This window comes from Ambystoma mexicanum, chromosome 7p (assembly GCF_040938575.1).
Source record: "Ambystoma mexicanum isolate Mex_15411 chromosome 7p, UKY_AmexF1_1, whole genome shotgun sequence".
Classification (NCBI taxonomy): domain Eukaryota; kingdom Metazoa; phylum Chordata; class Amphibia; order Caudata; family Ambystomatidae; genus Ambystoma; species Ambystoma mexicanum.
Window position 1 is genome coordinate 768547670 of NC_090939.1, and position 6836 is coordinate 768554505.

Sequence of the window (6836 nt, forward strand, 5' to 3'; positions counted from 1 at the left end):
TAGATAGATAGATAGATAGATAGATAGATAGATAGATAGATAGACTGTCAGAGCTTGCGTTTTCACTGTTTCCCCTAATTCATCGCACCCTTCTGAACTGAAGGAGGTGAATAACTGCAAGGTAGTGTTTCATAGTGCCATGTTGGTCAGCTATGTCCTGGCTCTCGGACCTGACAAGCCTCTCAGTCCATCCTCTGATTCATTTGCAAGAATTCCCAAACATCCTCCATCAAAACACCAAGCAGGTTTGGCACCCTTCCCTCAATTGCTGAACTTAGCAGTCTGTTCCTGAGATCAGGTCACTGGCGCACATGGACCTTTCTGAAGATGATCTTTACACCGTGCAAGCCGTTCACAAACCATCTTCATATGCTCAGCATAGGAGAAAATGGCTCTGCTTCTGCCATTAGTGTTGAGCCAAGGGGGCAACTCTCTTTTGTCTACAATTGACAATAATCAATTTCAAATTGGAACTGCCACAAATATATTACTGTAGAATGTATCTGTCAGTCATTGGCGCCTATCTGAATTCTGATTCTTGCACCTTCACCCAGTCAAACCCAGTGGTAAAGTGGCATTTTGACGGATTGCTTCATCTATACACTCCCATTAAACCCCCCCCCCCCAAGCCAAATGCAAACTTAATGTGGTTCACAATGTGCTTTGTCAAAAGTCTTTTAAGCCCATGATCACCCAAATTCCTTTCCTGGAAGGTAGCCTTCCTGGTCGCCATCACCTCGCGAGGAAGCTTGGTGACGTACAAGCTCTTTGCATCGAGGAACCTTTGGTCTTTTCACAAGGATAAAGTAGTTCTTCGCACACATCCTTCTTAACTCTCCAAGATTTTCAGATTTTCCTATCCACCAATCTATTGATTACCTGTTTTGAAGCAAAAGAAATCTTACACAACTTGGATGTGAGAAGGGCTTTTAAGTTCTACCTGAAAAGACAAAGCGCATTAGGACGTCCTCCAACCTGTTTGTGACATTTGGGAAATCCACAAAAAAGAGCCCAAGCTACTAAGGCTACCATTTCCCATTGGATAATTTCCTGCTTCATGGAATCTCACTCTACTCAAGGGCTTCACGTACACAAATGTCTCCATGCTCATCTTGTGTGAGGAAAGGCTGCATCAGTGGATTTTTAAAAATATGTGCACTTGGAGACCATAGCCAAGGCAGCCACTTAGGCCTCCTCATGAGCCTTCTGCAAGCATTACTGCCTTGATCTCGGCTCAAGAGCGGATACTCAGTTTGGTAAAGCGGACCTTCAAAACCTCTTTAAGTAGGGAGTTCTTTTTGTATCCAGATACTCAGTATATGTTCTCCTGTGCTTGGAAATCTCCCATAAGTATGGAGGAAAGGAAACAGGATGTAGGAGTAATGATATTATTCACCACAGAGAGTAAAGTACTTCTAGCTCAGAGTCCCCCTTTCTCCATACCCCGCCCACCATCCCCTTCAAAAGCTTTCTTCAATTGCTAAAATGTCTACCGACCATGGCGATTGAAAAAGAGTGAGGGGCGATGGACGAGGCTAGGGAAGGCGTGGCTGAAGCCGGGTTAACGATGGCCCTTGCGTAAAAATTAAAGAGACCATTTTTTGTGCTGCACAAAAGTTCCCTGCCCCTGTCCTGATGGATGGAATATTCCATAGGTATGAGGAAGGGGGACTTCAGACTAGGAGTAAGTTAGTCACTACAGTGAATAATTTGTTCTACTTTGCCATAGGCTCTAACGTCTGCCTGGTGGTTCCGGTAACTTCTGGGGACTGATGGCCTTGTGCATGCTATTTGTTCCTCTGGTCACACTCTGAATGAGACCATTGTAGTTTACTAGCAAGATGGGACCAACTGTTGGTTGCTAAGGAAATCTGGAGTTTTCAACCTTGTAAATCTGCTTAATATTTGGTTTCTCGGAGTATAACATTTGTTTTTTCTAAATCGAAAAAAGGGCATGCACAGACATATTCCTGTGACACAATCCCCATCCTACACATGAATGTCCTCAGATTTGTTTTCTGCCATCAGTTGGCAGCAAAACCTGTAGAGGGGAGACACATTTTAGAAGCCATTACATGCAGATAATTGAATTTGACATCTAAGTAGAGACGGACGGAAGAGTTCTTCTACTGCGACTCGACAAGGTGTACATTAGATGGGGAGGGATATGCAAGTTATATGATTTCATGATGGCCTAGAAGCAGTTGTTGACCACTTACGCTGCAGAACACTAGCTTGCGTAGTTTTTCTGATGCCCTGAAGTAGAATACACCATTTAAATGTCCAAAGCGACATTTTAAATTATCCTGGAGAGGTACGCACAGGGTGTATAACAGCGGTCTCCTAAGGGACCACACTGAAGACTGCTCTGGGTTTGCCAACAATTTTAAATGAAAACCCTTCAGGAGCACACATTTTTACACCATGCATGCTGATTCAGAGATGGAAGAGTCTGGTGCCAAAGCAACGGAACTCTAGGTCAGACTTTCAGATGCATGGGTCGAGACCAGCCCTCAACAGCTAAGCATAGAATCTCTTTGAAAGAAACCGCAGTGGCAAATCCACGTATCCAACAGCTCAAACTAAGGGTGACTCGTGGAGGAGTCTACTGGAAATCTAGAGACTGCAAACATGTTCAAACTGGGCACAAGGGAAGTAAAGGTATCATGTATTTGATGTTTAAGATAAAGGACACAACACATATGATGTTGTATGGCCCCCCTACAGACAAAGACAAGAGTAGAATTCAGCCGATTCCAAAATAGGTATCCAGTTAAAATTTCGAATGAACAATTTCGAATGTCTTTTTGACGAAAAACAAATGTCGAAAAAAAATGGCGAATATATATTTTTTTATTTTATAAGATTTTTTTTGGGTTTAGTTAGTAAAACAAGGGTCAAATTCGACATTTTCTTTGGCATTTTTCATTTGAGAAAAAGTAATTCAAAATTGTGACATTCGAAAATGTCACTATAAACCTCCAAAATACACATACAGAAAAAGGTCCAACAAACCAACCACCACCCATTATGGCCATGTCAAGGGTTGAATTGATGCCAAAGGGAAAAAAAAATCCAAAGCTTTAAATCGGGAAATGTTGGCAGATATCTTTGACTCTGAGGAGGAAGGCAATATGGCCGATGACCAGGGCATCAACACTGACATTTTATCTTCCATCTATCTAACGTTCAACCAATTCAGAAATGACCCCGAAATGTAACAATTGTCAGTGCAGGAATTTAGGCACACTATGACCAAAATTATGGTTATTAGAAAAAAATATGTGCGACACTTAAAGGGAACGTTTGAAGCTAGGGGTACTTGGAGCATAGACGGCTTCCACTGGACCCGTAGGGATTTACCGGCTCCGGACTTGCCGGAATTACTGGGTCATGGCAGTCCCGGTGGTCCGGTAATTCCCCTAGGACTCCACGGGAATGGGTGCCAAGGAAACACCAGCAGCATGCGGTAATGGTGCCAGTGTTTCCATGTCCCTCTGCAGCCAGTGGTGTTATGCCTGCCAGGTCAGACCTGGTGGCTGTAACACCACACGGCCACAGAAGTCGTAGTTAGCCAGTCCTGAAAATGGTGCCGGTACGGTTTTACCTGCACCATTAAATCCAGACCGGCTAACTTGTAATGAGGCACACTGTATTGAAATTAGGTGTATTTTGAGCATAGTCATTGCATTGAAAATAGGTATACTTTGAGCATAGCCGCTGCATTGAATCTAGGTGCATTTTGAGCATAGCCACTGTATTGAATCTAAGAGTACATTTCAGCATAGCCACTGGTTTGAGTCTGGGTGTATTTTTTAGCAAAGCCACTGTATTGAATCTAGGTGTATTTTGAGCATAACCACTGTATTGAATCTAGGTGTACTTTTGAGAATAGTCATATTGAGTCTCAGTGAAATTTTAGCATAGCCACTGTATTGAATCTAGGTGCACTGTCCCAAATGTAGGTGTAGCTGCCTGTTAAGTCACCACTGTTTGTGATTTGCAACTATCTGCATCTTGCCCACAGTGTTACGATGGTGGATTTGCGTTTTGACACACTTGCTATTTTCCCACCAAGTCTCCCCTATTAAAAACTCTCTAATACTCTGCATACGCAGCCTCAAACACTGAACAAATCTCACACATACCTCCTCCACTACGGAAAAAAACTGCAAACTACGAACACCCACAACACCCAACAGGAAACTAAACCAATCCCACACAAAGCACCCCATATACAAGCATACACCAAAACAGCACATAATGTCTAACAACTAAAAACAAACCAGCACACAGTGAACTAAAGCTACCAATAGCGCATAAAAGCTCTCTTCCTACTAACTAAACCTTCTGAACCCCCTTTACTTTTCAAATCCGCCAGAGTGCCTGGAGACCATGAAAATTGCAGTAGCGGGTGCTATAAATCACAATGACACAACCTAACATAGGCAAGTAGATAGATAGATAGATAGATAGATAGATAGATAGATAGATAGATAGATAGATAGATAGATAGGTAGATGTTCATAGATAGGCAGATAGATAGCTACATAGATAGATAAGTAAGTAAGGCAGTTTGGCTTTTTACAGAGCTGGTCTAATGGGCGACTCGTCAATCACAAAGATATCTCAGCAATCATAGTATGCCAATGTAAAAAATGGATGGAATTGGTTAGTGTTATCAACTATCACCATGTGACAAAGTGTTGCAGTTCTCTGGAGTGTAGCGGTATAAAGCCTAACCCATTAGTTTAAAGTGAAAAAAAGAGAAACTCCAGGACTCTGCACCAATTACTGGCAAAAGTTCAGTGCATTTATTCCGTACAAGTGCTCTTAATGATAACACGTATTTCGGCTCAACAGAGCGTTTCTCAAATCCGGGCTAGTGTTCACAACTAAAGTTTATCAAATTGCATTGGAACTGTACTCATCATAAAAACAAGTGGTATAAATCATATTAACCATAAAAGACAAACCCAATGTCCAAAAATTCAACAAATGTAAACCATAATTTGGAAACAAATCAAATCATATGGTTATTATTAGTCGGCATGACATGCAAAAAATGTAAATCAAATCATATTGTTGTTATTAATCGGCATAACATGCAGAATGTAATTATGGCGACAGATAATGAGGGTTGGCATTGGGGAGGATTGTATAGGTAATGAGAAAGTCATATATAAATCATTAAGTGGGGAGGGAGGGAGTGGGAAAGACAAGTCGGAAAAAATAATAAAACAAAACAGGAGAAAGCAAAAGAAAGAAAATGACTCGTTAGTACATTATTACAGCCATCATATCATTTCTAATCTACATGTAGAGTGATCCTGCACAGGAGTGGGTAACTTACCCAATGGAACATCACAGCTTTTTTGTCCATTCAATTAGTAGTGTTCTTTAATATGCAGGATTGAACCCATAATTCTTTCCTACAAACGATATGTTAACAATTGTTTCCATTATTGGCTATTCTACCATTCCATAGTAGGTTGTCTGCACTATCTGCCTGTTATATTCACTGATTGGTGTCGGCTATGTTTAATTTGATGGTGCCTTGCATTGTTCAATTCATGATATTAGCATATTGTAAACACCCTCGTTACATGTACTATAAAGAAAACGTATCACACCATACATATTGGGCTTTAAATTATCTGAGGATTTGCACTGTTGACTAAACTTGGGTGCATACATTTGGATTGCATAGATATGAAAGTAATCGTATGTATAAACGCTTACCGTAATGCAAAAAAATCACTTGTGTCAGCTGCGCTCGAAGCGGAAGTGCAGCCGGTGCCATTTTGGGACTCTTTTGTTAAGAAGTTACCATGGCAACGCGCTGCGGTCATGTAATTTGTGTACTACGGACCGTTGCGCATCACATAAACTTGTATCATAGTATTATTAGTGTGTCAGTCTAGTGTAGAACATGATTCTTAAAATTATTTGCAAATCTACTTGCACACATGCATGCTCGCAGATCTGTGCTCTCCACAACTTATTGTGATTAAGTTTAAATCTTAGTCATGGGGACTGCCGCCATCTTTTGGCTCTCGCTTGCAGCGTTGTTATGACAATGTTGCATGGTAATTACTTGAGATCACTCTCGGTATTACCAATTTATAAGATTATCTTATATTAGTCACATGGGCATGCTTGCAGAACTGTGCGCTCAGCAAGATTAAAGTAACTTGGTAAAGATCGTAATCATAGTGACCACTGCCAACTTGTGGCTCTCTGTTGTAGCATTGGTATGACAGCGCTATGCAGTAATTGCTTTAACTCGCTCTCTGTATTATCAGTTTGTGGGATTTTTGGATATAGTTACACACAGTTAAAATAGTAATTCACCATTAATTATACTGTGATTGAATCCTAACTAAGTAGCAAGATGCCTCCATTATTAAAAGTAGGGCATTCAAATGTTTGGCATGCAATAAATCCAATTAATATATTCACACTTGGAGAGAACAAAAAAGGATACACATAATGGTGCAGGCAAGTCGTACAGAAACACAGTACTTGTGTATAATCTTCATAGCTTAATTCCCTAGTAAAGTAGTTTAAGCACTTTTAATAATGATGAAGACAAAGATTTGGCTGAAGCTTGGGAGGCAAATCTGAGTAACAGCTCCATGAAGATGTTGGACCTGCTAATTGAGCATGCCTCAAGAGAACATAAAAGAGCAGTGGAGGGATTAGAGGATATTTAAAAAGAAATAACTGAGATGAAATGAAATGAAGCAACTAAATTGAAAAATTATGATAAAATGTATGAAATCCTGCAAATATATCGAGATGAGATCAAAATAAGAAAATTAAGGAAAAGCTAC

General features: G+C 40.5%; 1 long non-coding RNA gene across 1 annotated transcript; it reads right to left on the minus strand.

Annotated features, from left to right (window-relative positions):
• Nucleotides 1-4795: 4795 nt before the first annotated feature.
• Nucleotides 4796-5834, minus strand: LOC138525563 (uncharacterized). The gene is made up of 3 exons (XR_011283363.1): nucleotides 5743-5834; nucleotides 5354-5432; nucleotides 4796-4921 (listed from the first exon to the last, which is right to left on the minus strand). It is a non-coding gene; the product is annotated as an uncharacterized lncRNA (long non-coding RNA).
• Nucleotides 5835-6836: the final 1002 nt, after the last annotated feature.